This window comes from Pyrus communis, chromosome 2 (assembly GCF_041283825.1).
Source record: "Pyrus communis isolate YQ-2024b chromosome 2, ASM4128382v1, whole genome shotgun sequence".
Classification (NCBI taxonomy): domain Eukaryota; kingdom Viridiplantae; phylum Streptophyta; class Magnoliopsida; order Rosales; family Rosaceae; genus Pyrus; species Pyrus communis.
In genome coordinates, this window is record NC_142566.1 from 12063755 (window position 1) to 12083361 (window position 19607).

At 39.5% G+C, this 19607-nt stretch overlaps 3 long non-coding RNA genes and 1 pseudogene across 3 annotated transcripts in view; 1 reads left to right on the top strand and 3 right to left on the bottom strand.

Moving 5' to 3' along the window:
• LOC148698572 (uncharacterized) overlaps positions 1-19607 on the bottom strand; it is a 140272-nt gene that overhangs the window by 69785 nt on the left and 50880 nt on the right. The window lies entirely within an intron of this gene.
• Positions 693-1573, bottom strand: LOC148698575 (uncharacterized). The gene is made up of 3 exons (XR_015951917.1): positions 1079-1573; positions 906-983; positions 693-795 (listed from the first exon to the last, which is right to left on the bottom strand). It is a non-coding gene; the product is annotated as an uncharacterized LOC148698575 (long non-coding RNA).
• On the bottom strand, positions 6868-7882 carry LOC148698576 (uncharacterized). Its single transcript, XR_015951925.1, has 4 exons — positions 7699-7882; positions 7526-7603; positions 7045-7415; positions 6868-6943 (listed from the first exon to the last, which is right to left on the bottom strand). It is a non-coding gene; the product is annotated as an uncharacterized LOC148698576 (long non-coding RNA).
• On the top strand, positions 9751-12395 carry LOC148698577 (uncharacterized; annotated as a pseudogene).

Sequence of the window (19607 nt, forward strand, 5' to 3'; positions counted from 1 at the left end):
GTCCACAGCACCAAATACACATATATAAATGTATGCCACTACTAATGCATGTGATGATAGTAGTTCAATCGTAGCTTACCTGGACCTCCTCAGCACCATGCAACAGTATGCATAATTATGGTAATGCACATATTAAAATATGATGCATATATGACAGGATAATTAATTCGTGTTTCTTTTAAAATACGTTTCTGGGAAATACGTCAAGCATACGTATATATATATACTGAAAAATAACCGCCCACTCACTGATCACATTGACGTCTCATAGGTCCCTGAACCTCCCCTAGCTTGGTTACATTCTTCCTCTGTATAATTTTCACCTATACAAAAAGTAACCAAATTGACGTTATTTAACGCACATACACCAAACATTCGTCCATAACTTTCTCATAAGTTAATCAATTTGGGTGTATGAATATACCACGGTGATCTACACGACGTCACGAACGCGTGACAATTTTCAGAACTCAATTTGGAGCTCTCACGCGCCCCCACGCGCCCTGTTCACGCGCTGCCCACGCGCACGTCTTCTTCCTCGCGTCGCCGGACTGGTTTCGCCGGCGGTGGTGTTTTGCCGGAATTTCTGGGTAAATTTCAAAGTGTCATAACTTCTTCATTTCTTAACCATTTTCGACGTACTATATATCAAAATGAAGGTATTGACAAGACGAACACATCCATACCTGCCTTGACTCCTAACTCGCCGTGGATTCGCCGGAAAAAGCCCCGAAAGCTCCGGCCAAACTTTGAACTTGTCGTTCTCCGTGTTCTTACGTCCATTTTTCACGTAATCTATACCAAAATGAAGCCCTAATCATAATCTACCACGTTGGCCTAGTTTTAGGGCCTAAAAACAACGGAATCAAACTTTTCCAAAAATACGAAAATTCGGCCAAACTTACAGTTCGTGATCCCGGCGTCCAAATCCTTCAAACGAAGCACTCCGAGCTTCCTTAGGACCTCACCAAGCTTCCTACAAGCTTCAAAATCCCAGAAAACATCAAGTTTTACGTGTGCATGAACAGTGCACACGCACAGTGAAATTGAAATCCATGTTTTCCGAAGTGAAACTCACCTGAAATTGGTACCATCGTGTTCGTGTGGTCTTCAGGAGTACGATGGTGGTCTTAGATCCTTCGTTGGTATAGTTTTAGGGTGGTTTTGTGGGTGGTCCGTGTGAGTTCGAAGGAGAGAGAGAGAACTTACAGAGAGAATGAGAGATTTGTGAGGGAGGAGAGAGAGAGAGACAAGATGCAGAAATGGGGGAGAGATTTGAGGGAGGTGGGATCCTACCCAATCCCCAAATCATCAAGTTACAACATATTTTACGCCCCTTAATCCCGTTTAAGGGCATTTTCATAACTTCACGTCCTCGGAATTAAAATTCCGGGACGGGTTGTGACAACCTTCCCTCCTTATAGAATTTCGTCCCCGAAATTCCAACAACCAACTTAATCATCTAAACTCATACAATAGCTTCGGATAAATCTCTCTCATCCGATTCTCCTTCTCCCACGTAATTTCTTCCACTGAATGCTTTCTTCACAAATTCTTTACCAATTACACTGTCTTAATTCTCAATACATTCTTTTTCCAATCCAAAGTCGTCCTTAGTTCCTCAACCAGTCTAATCCGGATTAATTCTCAACAGTTGCACCGGAACTCCATGTGACGAATCTGCCACCTAGTGACAACGCATCGAAATATAATACATTATGCACCTTAGCCAATTTTGAAGACATCACCACTTGTATGCAACTTTACCTACTCTTCGATGATCACATAAAGTCCGAGGTACTTAGGACTCAATTTGCTTTCCTTTTCAAGCTGAATCATACTTTTCTAAAGTGAAAACTTCAAAATTATAAGATCATCTACGTTAAACATTCGATTAGTGACATGTTCAACTCTTAATCACTTTTGCCATTCCTGGCTACTCTCAGGTTAAACTTAATCACCTGAATACTTTGAGAAGACTCATCCATAGTTTCAGGGCCTACCAAAACTCTTTCGTGATCGAATCTTCTCTATCCAGAAGTATTTCTTCCACAAATCAACAAAAATCGACACATTTCATGGTCCTTATGGCGTTACTTTGGAAACTGTGCAACCAACATACTTAAGAAACTCAGCAGTTCCGTAACCCAAATCTCTTCTCCATAAAACATATAAGTACTGTTGCACTGTGGTTGTTACTCAACACTGGAGTAAATGTACTAACTTGGTACATTGATCAACTATCACTTCAAGTTCAATCATAACCATTCTATTCTCGAACTCAGCAATCTTTCTTTTTCCTTTCTTTCTTTGCCTTGGTTAATTCTTAATTTTCTTCGTTAACCATTTGAGTCTTGAGTACGACCTTACTAAAAAGACTTAACTTGAAAATTAGCAATTACTACTTCTTCTCAATTTCCATTCTCAACTTTACTTCAGTTGATTTCCAATCCACAAGAAGACAATCTTGGCAAGCGTGCCAGACATTAATTCTTACCACCGTCTTTTCACCAAGTGCATCAGCTAGAACAATTTTACGATCACCCTGGTCGTACAATCATGTTCATTAAACAATTCAATCCACCTTCGCTGTCTTATATCAAAATCCTTCCAAGTAATGGATATTGGAGACTTTTTGGATTCGTAAAAATCTTGCATTCTTACCACAAATAATGTCTTCATAACTTCACAGCAAGAATGGTAATCATGACTTCCAAATCACCAGTAGGGTAATTCATTTCATGAGGTTCCTTTTGTCGTGAAACGTATGTAATCACCCTCACATTTGCATCAACATGCATCCAATACCATTCAAGAAACATCACTAAAAATTTATGATTACCACTATTCTCTGGGAATACTAAATTACGTGTATGAGTGAGGAAATGCTTCAGTTGTTGAATCCTTTGCTCACAATTTCCTTCCCACTCATACATAACCTCTTTTCTCAACAATCTCGTCAATGACAAAGCAATGACTGAAAAATCTTTCACGAATCGTCCATGATAGCTTGTTAAGCTAGGATAACTCCAAATCCCAATCACGATTCGTGGTTGTTCTAAATTCTCAATTTCTGCTACCTTTTATGAATTCACTTGAATACCTGAAGCAGATATAATATATCTCAAAAATGCTACTTGATTCATCCAACATTGGCATTTGCTAAACTTAGCATACAATCGACGTTCCCTCGATCTTTGCAATACCGATTTAAGATGTTTAGCATACTTTACTCTAGTCTTATCAATCTTTTCAATAGCAACAACAACAAATCGGTCTAGATATCATTGGAATACTTTATTCATCAAATTCATAAAGTAGTAGATGCATTCGTCACTCCGAATGGCATCACCAAACTTGAAATGACCTTAACGAGTCCTGAAAGTTATCATAAGGGCATCCTCACCGATAATCTTCAACTAATAATATCCAGACCTCAAATCAAACTTAGAAAATATACAACTACCTAGAAGCTGATCAAACAACCATCAATGTGAGGTTACGAATAACGGTTTTCAATTGTTACTCGATTCAACTGCTTATAGTCAAAGCACAGCCTTAACGTCCATTTTCTTTCTCACCAATAAACTGGGGTTCCCCCAACGTAATGTACGAGGTTGACTAAAAACCTTTATCAACCAATTTCCAATTCTCTTAGTTCAAAAGGCAACATTCTATAATATATGGTTTGTACCTGGAGACAAATCCATAGTGAACTCTACATCTTTAACTGGCAGCAATCCAGGTAAATTCTCAGGGAAAATGTCAGGTAAATGTTTGACTACTCCCACTTCTTCCACACTACTAGAAGTGACATCATTTAGCACCACATGAGATAAGTATCCTTGGCAGCCTTTTGATAATAATCTCTTTTCTCTCACAGCATAATTAACGGCCTGCCTCACTCCACTTTGCATACTTACAAAAGTAATCTCTAGTCATCCAGACCGATGGAAAATAACATATAATCAATTCAACATTCAGCTATAAACATAGCTCATACTCTTTCATTCTAATCAACTCAGCCCTCGGCTGTATATATAACTCATAATCAACTCATCGTATCATGTATATCTTACATACATTCAGTACCACCTCGCGTGGTCTGCAACTCATCACTGTATATAACATAATATGCTCTAGAATAACATCGAAATCCACAATCTAGTGAAACAAAAGTAGCTGGCAACAATACATACTCTACTAATACTAAGCACTCTGAATAAGTACGATACTAACATAGGATAACCTATCGGTTTACTTGCTTAACGAATCCACGAATAAGTTATTAATATTACGGTCTGCAGCCCGCAATACTGATAAATCATCGTTGTCTCGATAAGTAAGCAACAACTCTCGAGGGTGTAATATTACTATTTTGCCACTCATTAGGAAATACATACACACGTCTCAACCGCGTTTAAATACTACTTTCTAGGCAATAACATTAATAACGTAAAATTTCTACATTATTACCAAATAGACTCTAGCTAAGTCATTAAGAATAATTATCGTACTCCTAATCAAATCCGAATAATTCTGAGTATCTTGCAGTGATGTGTGGTTAACACATCCCTGGGCTCGTTGTTGTCTCCCACAACCTCTATTAGTGTAAATACTTCTTTCATGTACACCACGGCCTAACTGACCATAATTAATAGATCCAGGAACTTGCTGGATCGGCGCCAGTTGTGGCAAAGAAGACTGCTAGGGTTTCTGTTGGCTTTGGACATAATTTGCAGTTCTATGTCCCATCTATCCACTTGTAAAGCGTCCAATGCTTTCTTGCCTACATTCTCAAAGGTGTCCATTATTGTACCTACAGCACAAAGGTACATTTCCTTTACCAAAATCACCTTGTCTCTGAGATCTGGGATTACCAATACATCTATCACTTCGCCTCTGATCAATGGCATTAAAACCTTTGCCAAAAGAACTAGAATTAGCTTCACTTCCTTTGAAGTTCCGAATCTTTCGAGGTTCTCGAGATGACTGGCCTTTATCCTTGTCATCATTCCTCTGATTCCCATTCCTTTATTCTTCTTCATCATTATCACTGGACATAATTTCCGAATTCTTAAGGCTCAACAACATCTTGTATACTCCTGGTAAGAATTACAATGGATAGTGGTCACCCAAAATACCATTGCCTTATGCCACCCAGCCTAAAACAATATAACATTTCAATCAAAATAGCAGCAATATTCAAATGGGACGAGGCAAGTCTGAGAACTTTCTATAATACTCATTGATCGTCAGCTTTCCTTGTCTCACATTTGCAAACTCTTGCTTTCTACCATCATAAGATGCCGAAGGAATAATTCTTTTCTTTAAACAAGTCCTTAAACAATTCTCAATCGGCTGTTTCCTTCGGTGACAACGAAATATACTCCTGTTTCCACCAGGATACAAGTTCATAACTCAAACCAGGTAATCGTCTCAACCCTTCTGTCAAAAGGAAGATTCCTTTGACTTGCATAATCCAAAACGTCTTTTCCAAATGATTAAGCCATCGCTTTGCTCCCTTAGGTCCATCATTTCATAGGGTGATTCAAATTCAACTCATAACCCATCTTAAAATGTCCCTTTTTGATAATATACTGAATCACCAAAATAATAGTTTCCCTTAACAACTAAATCAGGGAGACTAAGTTCCTCTAACTACATGGTTTGCTACGAGGCGGTGTAGTTCTGACAGAATTCACTAGAACTTCTCAAGATGTCCAAGATTGAAACCTAGGCTCTGATACCAACTGACACACCCCGTCCCGAAGGAGGGCATGCTGGCCGTCACGTGAGAGTGACGTAACCATTTACACAGTACAGAAGCTTTAAAGATACAATTTCTAAAATGAAACACCCGAAGGTGAGTCCTAATTTGGTCCATTCTGTCAGAACTCCGTTGAATTTCCTCGTAGTCACCACACCTTTGCAATTCTTGAACCTGGAGGGGCGCAAAACAAAGTTGAGTGGGTCAGCAAAACAATTCTTTTCCAAATCCAAACACTTCTCAAAACTTTGTAACCCTTCGCCGTAAAACAAGTATAATTTCCCAGAAAATAAACATATATACGTATGTACAAATATGCCAAACATGCTCCAAAATATGCCATTCATGCTTGAGAATATGCCATTCATGCTTGAGAATATGCCACATTAGAATCTCATAATAAATGTAAATGCTCAAGCATAATTCACATCAATAACATATAATCTGGCAGCCGGGAGTCACCTAACGTGACATGTACCGCTGCATATAGAGCTCCAATCTCAACTCAACATCTGAATCTGCACACGAGTCGGAACCACCTAACGTGGTCTGTACGACAGGCTGGTGTAATATATATATGTATGCTCTAGTGCTACGATCACGTGAAGCTGGGCGATAAATCGCGGGTCACCTACAAGTCGGACCCACCTAATGTGGACTGTACGACAGGCTTGCACCTAACTTGGATCCAAGGCGAGCATGCGGTGCTGGTGAACATACACGTGAAGGCTATGCCCCTCACTCTGGGCGGGAGCACTAACACCGGGGGTGCAGATTATGAGCTCTCTAAACATCTCAAGCTACTACTGAATACAAACATGAATACCACTTACCTGGCACTTACCTGTGCGTCCACAGCACCAAATACACATATATAAATGTATGCCACTACTAATGCATGTGATGATAGTAGTTCAATCGTAGCTTACCTGGACCTCCTCAGCACCATGCAACAGTATGCATAATTATGGTAATGCACATATTAAAATATGATGCATATATGACAGGATAATTAATTCGTGTTTCTTTTAAAATACGTTTCTGGGAAATACGTCAAGCATACGTATATATATATACTGAAAAATAACCGCCCACTCACTGATCACATTGACGTCTCATAGGTCCCTGAACCTCCCCTAGCTTGGTTACATTCTTCCTCTGTATAATTTTCACCTATACAAAAAGTAACCAAATTGACGTTATTTAACGCACATACACCAAACATTCGTCCATAACTTTCTCATACGTTGCTCAATTTGGGTGTATGAATATACCACGGTGATCTACACGACGTCACGAACGCGTGACAATTTTCAGAACTCAATTTGGAGCTCTCACGCGCCCCCACGCGCCCTGTTCACGCGCTGCCCACGCGCACGTCTTCTTCCTCGCGTCGCCGGACTGGTTTCGCCGGCGGTGGTGTTTTGCCGGAATTTCTGGGTAAATTTCAAAGTGTCATAACTTCTTCATTTCTTAACCATTTTCGACGTACTATATATCAAAATGAAGGTATTGACGAGACGAACACATCCATACCTGCCTTGACTCCTAACTCGCCGTGGATTCGCCGGAAAAAGCCCCGAAAGCTCCGGCCAAACTTTGAACTTGTCGTTCTCCGTGTTCTTACGTCCATTTTTCACGTAATCTATACCAAAATGAAGCCCTAATCATAATCTACCACGTTGGCCTAGTTTTAGGGCCTAAAAACAACGGAATCAAACTTTTCCAAAAATACGAAAATTCGGCCAAACTTACAGTTCGTGATCCCGGCGTCCAAATCCTTCAAACGAAGCACTCCGAGCTTCCTTAGGACCTCACCAAGCTTCCTACAAGCTTCAAAATCCCAGAAAACATCAAGTTTTACGTGTGCATGAACAGTGCACACGCACAGTGAAATTGAAATCCATGTTTTCCGAAGTGAAACTCACCTGAAATTGGTACCATCGTGTTCGTGTGGTCTTCAGGAGTACGATGGTGGTCTTAGATCCTTCGTTGGTATAGTTTTAGGGTGGTTTTGTGGGTGGTCCGTGTGAGTTCGAAGGAGAGAGAGAGAACTTACAGAGAGAATGAGAGATTTGTGAGGGAGGAGAGAGAGAGAGACAAGATGCAGAAATGGGGGAGAGATTTGAGGGAGGTGGGATCCTACCCAATCCCCAAATCATCAAGTTACAACATATTTTACGCCCCTTAATCCCGTTTAAGGGCATTTTCATAACTTCACGTCCTCGGAATTAAAATTCCGGGACGGGTTGTGACAAAAACCCTAGCAATCAGATTTAGGGTTAAAACTAGCCAATATAAGTGTTTAGGGCCCTAAGTTGCGGCATGGGTTTAGGGAATTAAAACCTAGCCCAATCAATCTCAGATATAGACTTATACAGTCCAAATCCAAGAGAAAAAGGGCCAAATAAAATCAGAATCCAAACAGAAATAGGTTTAAGAATTTTCGTCCAAAATTGGGCCTTCTAGAAGCTAAGTGTCTTATGGCTGATTTTGGGTCTTCTAGAAGGCATAAAAGGGGAAGGAAGGTGTGGCACCCTTTTAGGGTCAGATAGGGCTCTAGAAATTAGGTTTTTAGGTCCACTTGCAGCTAGGATTAAGGTGGAACAAGATTAGGTTAGGATAAGATAGGATAAGATTTGGATAAGATAAGATTGGATAAGGTTTTGGATAATGTTTCCTCTTTTCTTGCACTTTCCTTATCTTCTTTGTCATGAACTTTCCTTTTCTGATTTGTAGCATGTTTCTAACCTCTTTTGACTCCAAATTCGTCCGACCATGTTGCTCCATACACAAGCTATCCAAAGTAAGCCCAAAACTGCTCTAAAAGGCTCAAAATTGCATTTTCTTGCCAAGTTTGAAATTAGGACCTACAAACAAACGAAAATAGCTCAAAACACTATAATAAGTAGTAATTAGCTCACTAAATGTAAGGAAATAACATAACTAAGTAGCATAAATATGCTCCTATCAAATCCTCATGTGAGTAGGAATCCATCTTCAATTAGGAATTCATATTTCTTCAAGTCTTCAACTCATTCATTCCTCTTTTGCTCCAAAAGACTCCAATTTGCATCTTCTTGCACACTTTGGCTTTGTAATCTGAAAACACACAAAAGTGACTTTAAACACTAAAATAACTAAGGAAACACAACATAAATGCACGAGAACAAGCCAATTAAGTTGCATAAATATGCTCCTATCAACGTTGCATATATTTCATGTGTGGAGAAGAACCCCTTAGCTATTCCATCATCCATTGATTCATCACAATTTGTTTTACAATCTGTTTTCTTTATAATCTGTCTTATTTTGTGTTTTTAAGTATTTGGAGTCACAAACACCTTCAAATTCGTCCAAATCTGCCTAGTTTACATTATTGTTTTGTTTGTTTGATTTTCATCCAAAACCAAATCCCCAATTGTCTTAGAGTGTCTAATTGGTTCAATTATGTTTTAGATTGTGTTTTTAAGGGTTTTGAGTCAAGTTAGAACCAATTTTCGTCCAAGTTTGTGTTTAGGCTCAAAACTGCCCAGTTTGTGTTTTTAGGCAGTTTTAAGTGTTTTTAGCTTATTTTGAGTCTTGTGAACTTGTTTCAAGTTTTTTTTAAGTGAGTTAAGTGTTTTAAAGGTTAGTTTTATTTATTTGAGTCAGTTTAAAGTTTTTAGCACCCCTAGTTAATCCCCGGTTAGAACGATCCCTACTTACATCATTACTACAATTGTCACAAATAGGGTTTAATTTGTGTGTCACATTCTTAACGCATCAAATTTTGGCGCCGTTGCTGGGGATTAGCAAAGTTGCTAATCCCTTGTCTTGAGTCTTGTTTAAATTGTTTAGTTTCTGTTTTTGTTTTAAATTTTGCACCGTGTGTGTGTGTTTTGTTTTTGTGCCGTGTATAGGCACCTTATTTGCTTACTTGTGCCGAGTCTATTAAGTTGGTTACTTATTTTGTTGCTCTTGTGTGCAGGTACTAGTTTATGACCCGTAGCTCACAACCTGTTCGTGAGCATATCTTCGACTTTGACGGCGATTTCGAGAGGACTTTGAGAAGAAAAAGGAAATTGCAAGAGCCTAATCCTCCTAGTCCCGAACCTGAATTAGAAGAGCAAGAAGTTGAGGTTGAAGAGGAGCCCACGACAAGATTTGAAGAGGAAGTACCAACCATGGCAGCGGACAATCGAACCATCAAGGAGCTTTCTGCCTCGGGTTTGGAAAATGCAACACCTCTTTGCATCCAATACCCTAGGGCAGCCCCTGAGAAAACCGATGAATTTGAGTTGAAGTCCAGTTTGCTACATCATATACCCAAATTCCATGGGTTATCAATAGAGGACCCCAATAAGCATTTCAAGGAGTTCGAAGTAGTATGCTCAAGTATGACACCGGTGAACGTGGACAGCAACATCTTGAAGATGAAGGATTTTCCTTTTTCTTTGTTGGAGAAGGCCAAGGATTGGTTGTATGAGTTAGCTCCCGGAACTGTCACATCATGGGAGAGTATGAAGCGAGCCTTCTTAGAGAAGTTCTTTCCGACATCACGAGTCATTCTTCTTCGCAAGAAGATTAGTGGAATTCAGCAAAGCCAAGGTGAATCTTTTCCAACTTATTATGAACGTTTTAAAACCCTTGTTGCTTCATGTCAACATCACCAAATGAAGGAGGAGCTTCTTCTTCAATATTTCTACGAAGGTCTCTTACCAATTGAACGTCAAATGTTGGATGCATCCGCGGGAGGAGCTCTAGTGGATAAGACACCCATGGATGCCAAAACTCTCATTGCTAATCGAGCACTCAACGCACAACAATATGAAGGTGTTGGGGAAAGAGATACCCCACGGCCACATCATGTAAATGAGGTAAGTTCTATTTCTGAGTTACAATCCCAAATGGCTAACCTTACGTCTATGTTATCGCAGTTTGTTGAAGGCCCCAAAACGCAAGGAACTACAATCTGTGGTGTATGCTCCATTCAAGGACACCAATCTGATCAATGCCCTCAATTAATTGAGAATGGAGGGTGGGAATCTGCCAATGCCGTGGGTTATGGGAGTCAAAACCAACCAAGGGGTGATCATTTCTCTAATACATACAATCAGGGATGGCGTGACCACCCCAAATTCAGATGGAGAGATGCACCACAATCTGCCCAACAAGGTGGATTCCGACAACCCCCGGGTTTCTTTCCAGGGCCAATGGCACCACAACCACCTCCTCAAGCACAATCATCCCAAACCAACTCAGGTACGTCTATGAATGATGATAAAACATATCAATTATTAACCACAATGGCACAGGGAATGCAGAACCAAACAAAGGAGGTTAATGAGCTAAAGAAGCAAATGGGCCAAATGGCCGAATTTTTGGGACAATTTCGTGAAAATGGTAAGTTACCAAGCACTACAGTGGTCAATCCCAAGGGTGGTTTCGAATCTGCAAAAGCTATCACCCTAAGAAGTGGAAAAGAAGTGGGAAGCAAAGCACATGAATCTGCCCAAAACAAGGAAGATGAGAAGATACAAATTGAAGAAGATGAGCAATCCTACCCCACGGCAAGGGTAACACCACCCATGCCGCAGCCATCTAAGCCCTCCTATCCGTCCATCTCAGGTAATGTTGTCCCAAATGTTGTGATTTCGAACACTAATCTGCCCAATATTCCTTTCCCTCGCAGATTTGCACAATCGAAGAAGGAAGAAGGCGAAAAGGACATTTTTGATACCTTTCAAAAAGTCCAAGTAAACATTCCTTTACTTATTGCCATTAAGCAAGTGCCCAGGTATGCAAAGTTTTTAAAAGAGTTATGCACAACTAGGAAACAAATTTCAAACAAAGAAGTTGTGAAAGTAAGTGAAAATGTATCCGCGGTTTTGCAACGAAAGTTACCTCCAAAGTGTAAGGATCCAGGGAGCTTTACTATCCCATGCATAATTGGAAACACTAGATTTGAACAATGCATGTTAGATTTAGGTGCTTCTATTAATGTCATGCCATATTCCATTTATGCATCTATGAACCTTGGTGAGTTAAAACAAGATGGCGTTATAATTCAATTGGCCGATCGTTCTAATGCTTATCCCAAGTGAGTCCTTGAGGATGTTTTAGTGCAGGTCAGTCATCTTATTTTTCCTGCAGATTTTTATGTCTTAGAAATGGAGGATTCAAGCCATGCTCCATCATTGCTAATCTTGCTAGGCAGTCCATTCATGAAAACAGCAAGGACAAAGATAGACGTGTTTACGGGAACATTAACCATGGAGTTTGATGGGGACATTATTAATTTTAATCTTTCTGAAACCATTAAATATCCAATTGAGGACCATTCTTGTTTTGCTATTGACATTGTTGATTCTTTGGCACAGGTGCATTTGGATCAAATGAATGAAAATGCACTTAAGGTAGCCTTAGTGCACGGCATAGGAGCAAGAAATGAGGGTGGGGGAATTCTTGCAACCCACGGCATGCAATCTGACCATATTGCCGTGCCCCCTTGTGGTGAAGTGATTAAAATGGTCGCTGCCCTCGAGTCAATGCCCTCACACTCTGGTAAGTCTCCACTCTCAATTTTAGATTCTGTTTTGACTAACAAGTTACTTCCATCAATTGTGCAGTCACTTACACTTGAGTTAGAGCCTTTACCTAGTCACTTGAAGTATGTTTTCTTGGGAGAAGATCAAACACTACCCGTCATCATATCGAGCTCACTCACGGCCCAAGAAGAAGACAAGTTGATAAGGGTGTTAAAGGATCACAAATCTGCCATTGGATGGACCTTGGCGGATATCAAAGGCATTAGTCCCACCACGTGCATGCATCGCATCCTTTTGGAGGAGGGAGCCAAGCCATCTCGTTACAACCCTTTGACTTCGATCTTGATTGTTATGTGTTTCAATATGTGGAGTTTAAAATTGATTTGAGCATATGGTATCCTTGGTTCTCGCGTCTAAGTAGTGGCATTCCATTCATGAGATCATTGATGCGAAAATAGTTAAACACACAAATTAACCCTATGGATGACAATTGTAGTAAATGAGCAAATAGGGATCGTTCTAGACCGGGGATTAACTAGGGATGCTAATCAATGTGAAATTGACTCAAACACGTAAGAACACAATATAAAACACTTACTAGACTCAAAGAATGCAAAACTAAACTTTAAAACACTAAAACAAACCAAAAGACTCAAACATCACCCAAAACACTCAAAACTGCCTTAAAAACACTTTCTGGGCAGTTTTGGACACTTTGGTGAATTTGGACGAATTTGTGTAACAAATTGAATCAAAACACTTAAAAACACAAACTAAGACACTTTCTAACTAAGTTGGACACTAAAGTAAAGGGGGATTAAGGTTTTGACGAAATTAAATTAAATAAAACAAGTTAATAAACTAGGCAGATTGTATAAACGGATTTGAGAAACAAGATGATGGATGGATTAGTTAGAGGTCCATTCTCCACACATGACACATTTATATATGAATCGATTCTCCAATTGCTTTTCATTATCTATGATGCTCAACACCCCAAGTTAACCGTGATGCACTAATTAACTCTCAAATTTTCCTTATGTTATTGAATTGGATGATGCATGCGACAATTCAAATCATTCTCCAATGGTTCTCAACATGAATGCATAGAAGAGATACAATGAGAGATCATTATGCTCTATGAGAATTATAAGTGTTGACGAGGCAATTGTAACTATGAATGCATGATACTTTTGCCGAGAATTCAATTAACGCGGTTGTGACTAGCAACCTTCACTACTCATGTTTATAAACTTGTGACGATTAGGTGAAACTCGTTTATAAACTAGCATCGAGTTTATGCATGAAGACTAAGTATGCATCCCTAATCAACATACAAAAACAAGTTTTTAATAAACATGATAATTGAATTACAATCACAACTTAACAAATCACAATTGGAAGAAATCAATTCATATTTCAAACATGTTCATGGCTTCAAACTTTCCCCTAACTAATTAGGGGTTTAGCCACTCATGATTACAACAAACTTAGAGAGTAATAACAAAGTAAACATTGAAAACAAGAATCGAAGTACACCTAAAAATTCCAACAACTCAATCTTGAATTGTATGAACGTTTAGGCCTCTTCTCCTCTAGTTGCTGCGGCACAAGGGGTTTTGGTGAGTTTTGGGGGTTATGGATGATGTAGAATGATGTGTTTAGGGTAGGGATGGATGTAGGGGAAGGCAAGGAGTGTTTTTGGGCAGAAAATATGAAGAATGGTGGAGTATGGCTGTGTTAGAGAGAGGGAATGAATTTCTGGCGTGAATGAATGTGAATATGAGATGGTTTTCTGAATATGGAAGAGTGAGTGATTTGTGGCTGCAATGGGTGCTTATTTATAGGTGAAAAAGAGGGAATATGACAGCTAGGAACTTGGTGGAAAGCTGAAAATGCATGTGCAATGTTTTGGGAGAAAATGGGAGTGCATGTGGCTGCAATGGATTAAAGGGTGAATGCATGTGCAATGATGAAGTGGGATGGCTGAAATTGTAAGGGGAATGCATGTGGGTGAATGTGTGGCTGCATGGTTGAATGATTAAAGGGTGCATGTGGCTGAATTGGTGGTGCAAAGAGAATGAATAATGAAATGGGAAAGCATGTGCAAGGTTTTGGTGTGAATGATTGAATGTGCATGTGGCTGATATGGATTAGGAATCCTTCAATTTCGTCCATTCCTTTTGCTCCAAACATAAGCTATCCATTCCAAGTCCAATTTTGCTCCAAAATGCTCCAAAATGCATCTTTTTGCTTCCTTAGCCATATGAACCTAAAAACACACGAAAATGGCTTAAACTACTAAAACAACTATGAATTAACAATATAAATGCACGAAAACAAGCTAAGTAAGTCGCCTAAATATGCTCCTATCAAATTCCCCCACACTTAGCTTTTGCTAGTCCTCGAGCAAAACAAAACGAAAGAAACTAAAAACAAACCAAAACACATTCTAAACCTTCCAACATGTATCTCAGGGATTTCAAACGAACATGACACAATATAGAACATCATTCCCACAACATTTAGCTTACTTTACACTTCAACAAACACTTAATCATAGTTACCACTTATTATTTCACATTTAATCAATTAAAACATCATTTTGAATGTAGTAACATGCCTTAGAGAATTCCCTCAATTCCTTACTAGAATGCACTCAATTTTCACACAGATTTTCTAACTCCACGCCCTACACTAGGTATATGTGAGGAGATTGATGTAAATATGAATTCTAACACTCACATATGTTAAATCAAAGAAAGCATTTTCTGGATTTACGACAATGACATGAATATGATCTCATGAATGGAATGCTACTACTTAGAATGAGAACCAGTGATTCCATATGCTCATACCAAATTCAAACTCCACAAATTTGAACACCTAACATCAAGATAGAAGTTGAGGGTTGTAACGGGGCTAAGGGTAATGGTTTAACAAAGAAAGGTAAAGTAAAACAAAGGTTCTTAAAGCAATAGGAAGCAAAGTAATGAAATTGACACCTAAACTCACTTTTAATGGCAGAAATCAACTTTTAAACACAAGGGAAGATTCATGCACAATTAGGGTCAAATTCACTCTTTTGGACCCTTCCTTCAATAACCAATACTTGTGAGATCATTCTCACTTATTTTTCAACTCTTTTTCTTTCTTTTCAACACTTTTCTAATTTCTTTTTATTTTTCCACGAAATTTTTTCTCTTTCTTTTTCTTTTTCTTTATTTCATTCTTTGGCCGTGCCCTATTATCTTCCCCCACACTTATTTTCTGCAATATATTGATCAAAAGGAGTTCATTCTAAATCATGCTTCACTATCCTTTAAGAACAAGGGTATGGGAAGTCCTAATCTAGGCTAGGTAAGGATAATGTGGCTAACAAAGAAAATAAGCTTGAAAAGGCTCAAAAAGGGGTAATCCTACAATACATGTGAAAAGGGATAGGCTTTTTGGCTTTGGCTTGACTAACAACTTCATCTTATTGTATGTTATGCAATCAATATCATGCTTTGAATGAAATGGGCATGAGTTCTAGTATTTGGAACTATAATGAAATGCATTCCAAGTAGCAACCAAGCAAAGAATGATGAGATCATGCAACGACTTTAGAAAACAAGAAATCACAGATTTATACTCTCCAAAGAACGTTATAGGCTCAAGTCTCACAAGGATGTAGCTTTAGTTTGAGTTTCTTCCTTCAAGCATGTTACAAAAACTGATTTTCTCTTTTTGTGATTACATGTGAATTCATAAGCTATAACCATAACCAAGCATAAACCAAAGCACAAATCAACTTCCAGCCATGTTTACAACATTCTTTAATAGTCATGCAATTAAAACCAAATCCTCATCATTGTGTTGGAAGGTACCCTAGGACACAAAAACAACTCTTTTTGGGTTTTTTGAAACAATTTTTCAAATTTTTATGGGATTTTCGAATTTTTAAGTCAAAACACACTAAAACAGACCAAAACTGCTTAAAAACACTTAAAAACAGCAAGGAACAAGTCTATAAGTAAAGGGGTGATAAAATCCCATGATTTTGCATCAAAAACACTTAGTTACCCCCCCCCCCCACACTTAAATCAAACATTGTCCTCAATGTTTCAAGCATAAAATCACACAAAACACAAAGAAACACACAAACAGCAAGTAAAACAACTAAATAGGCAGATTCGAAATAAACAACAAAGTGAAGGGTTTAGGAACGCAAATCTGGAATTGGAGTGATTCCTTGAGCTTCCTTTGTTGAATTGCATGGGTTGCCTCCCAAGTAGCGCTTTCTTTAACGTCTTGCAGCCGGACGAAGACACGTTCATGCTCCATTGGAGCCCACGGCATGGAGTGGGATCTCCTCCACGACATGCTCCACAAAGTTCTCATAGTATGGCTTCAATCTATGTCCGTTCACCTTGAACTCGTGGCCACTTTTTAAGCTTTGGACTTGGACTGCACCATGAGGAAAAACATTAGTAACAACAAGAGGTCCAATCCATTTAGAACGTAACTTACCAGGGAATAACCGAAGTCTTGAATCAAAAAGCAACACTTTCTGCCCCTTGGAGAACGTTTTGGTACGAAGCATCTTATCATGATAAGCCTTCGTCTTGTCCTTGTAGATGCGAGCATTCTCGTAAGCCTCGTTCCTAATCTCCTCAAGTTCATCTAATTGGAGCTTCCTATGAACTCCAGCAGCGTCTATGTCCAAATTGAAGGTTTTCACAGCCCAATGTGCCTTGTGCTCTAACTCAACGGGCAAATGACATGGCTTACCATATATAAGCCGAAAAGGTGACATGCCAAGGGGAGTTTTGTAAGCCGTACGATAGGCCCACAATGCATCGTCCAAGCGCAAACTCCAATCTCTTCTTGAGGGTCCCACGGTTTTCTCTAGGACTTGTTTGATCTCCCTATTTGAAACCTCCGCTTGCCCATTGGTTTGAGGGTGATAAGGTGTGGAAACCTTATGAGTAACGTTGTACTTCTTGAGCAAAGCTTCAATGGTGCGGTTACGAAAGTGAGAACCCCCATCACTAATTAAAACTCGTGGCATCCCAAACCTAGCAAAAATATTAGATTTCACAAAATCTGCAACAACCTTAGAATCGTTAGTACGGGTGGCTTTGGCTTCCACCCATTTGGAAACATAATCGACAGCTAGCAAGATATAAGTGAAACCAAAAGATGGAGGGAAGGGGCCCATGAAATCAATACCCCAAACATCAAAAATTTCCACAAAGGAGAGAGATTGTTGCGGCATTTGGTCCTTAGGCCCTATGTTACCTGTTCTTTGACACTTATCGCATGTTACACAAAACATTTTAGCATCTTTAAAGAGATTAGGCCAATAAAATCCAGATTGTAACACCTTTAGGGCTGTCCTTTGGGTGCCAAAATGTCCCCCACATGCATAAGTATGGCAGAATGTAAGAATGGAATTAAATTCAGATTCGGGCACACATCTACGAACAATCTGATCTGGGCAGAATTTCCATAAATATGGATCATCCCAAACATAAAAACGTGCATCATGAACAAGTTTATCACGTTGGAACTTGTTTAGGGTACTAGGAACTTGCTTAGACACCAAGAAATTGACCAAATCGGCATACCAAGGGGTTCTTACCTCAATGGACAGAAGTTGCTCATCCGGAAACGTTTCTAAAATGGGGGTGGACTCTTCCTCACGCACCATTCTACTTAGGTGGTCAGCCACCACGTTTTCACACCCTTTCTTGTCTCGGATTTCAAGATCGAACTCTTGAAGTAGGAGCATCCAACGAATGAGTCTTGGCTTAGCCTCCTTTTTGGTGAGAAGATACTTCAAGGCTGCATGGTCAGTGAAAACAATTACTTTAGTACCAAGAAGATATGATCTAAACTTATCTAAAGAAAATACAACCGCCAAAAGTTCTTTTTCGGTTGTAGAATAATTCAATTGAGCATCATTTAAAGTGCGTGAAGCATAATAAATAACATGTGGCTGTTTATTTTTCCTTTGACCCAAAACAGCCCCAAGTGCATAATCCGATGCATCACACATCAATTCAAAGGGAATGGACCAATCCGGGGGAGTTATGATGGGTGCCGTGGTGAGTAAGTCTTTTAGATGCTTGAATGCCTTCTCACACGCCTCGTTGAACTCAAAAGACACATCCTTTTGGAGTAGGCGGCATAGGGGTTGTGCAATCTTGGAAAAGTCCTTGATAAATCGTCGATAGAATCCTGCATGGCCAAGAAAAGAACGGACCCCTCTAACCGACGCAGGAGAGGGTAAGTGACGTACAAGATCTATTTTAGACTTATCAACTTCAATTCCTTTTTCAGAGATGATATGACCCAAAACTATACCTTGTTTAACCATAAAATGACATTTTTCCCAATTCAAAACAAGGTTAGTTTCCATGCATCTTTTCAAGATTAAAGTGAGATTATGCAAACAAGCATCAAATGAGTCTCCAAACACACTAAAATCGTCCATAAATACTTCAATTATCTTTTCAACATAATCAGAGAAGATACTTACCATGCATCGTTGGAAAGTGGCCGGTGCATTGCATAAACCAAATGGCATACGACGATATGCAAAAGTACCAAATGGACAAGTAAAGGTGGTCTTTTCTTGATCATCCGGCGTTATGACAATTTGATTATAACCCGAATAACCATCAAGAAAGCAATAAAAAGAATGACCGGCTAACCTTTCAAGCATTTGATCAATGAATGGCAAAGGGAAGTGATCTTTCCTTGTTGCGGCATTTAGCTTTCTATAGTCAATGCACACCCTCCAACCGGTTTGAATGCGTGTAGGCACAAGTTCATCTTCTTCATTCTTCACCACAGTCACTCCGGATTTCTTTGGCACAACTTGAACCGGTGAAACCCAACGGCTATCCGAGATAGGATAGATCACCCCACAATCTAGAAGCTTGATAATCTCCTTTTTCACAACTTCCATCATTGGAGGGTTGAGCCGGCGTTGAGCCTCTCTGGTTGGTTTAGCCCCCTCCTCTAAAAGTATGCGATGCATGCAAGTTGTAGGACTAATACCCTTTATGTCGGCCAAGGTCCATCCTATGGCCGTCTTGTGTTCTTTCAACACCCGAATCAATTTCTCCTCCTCCATTGCTGTGAGGGATAAGGAAACTATGACAGGCAACGTCTCATTGTCTCCCAAATAGACATACTTCAAATGATCCGGCAATGGTTTAAGCTCAAGAATGGGTGCCTGAATCACTGAAGGTAACAACTTGTTAGTCGAAACAGGAATTGGACTCGGTTTTGGAGGCTTACCAAAGTGTTGTGGC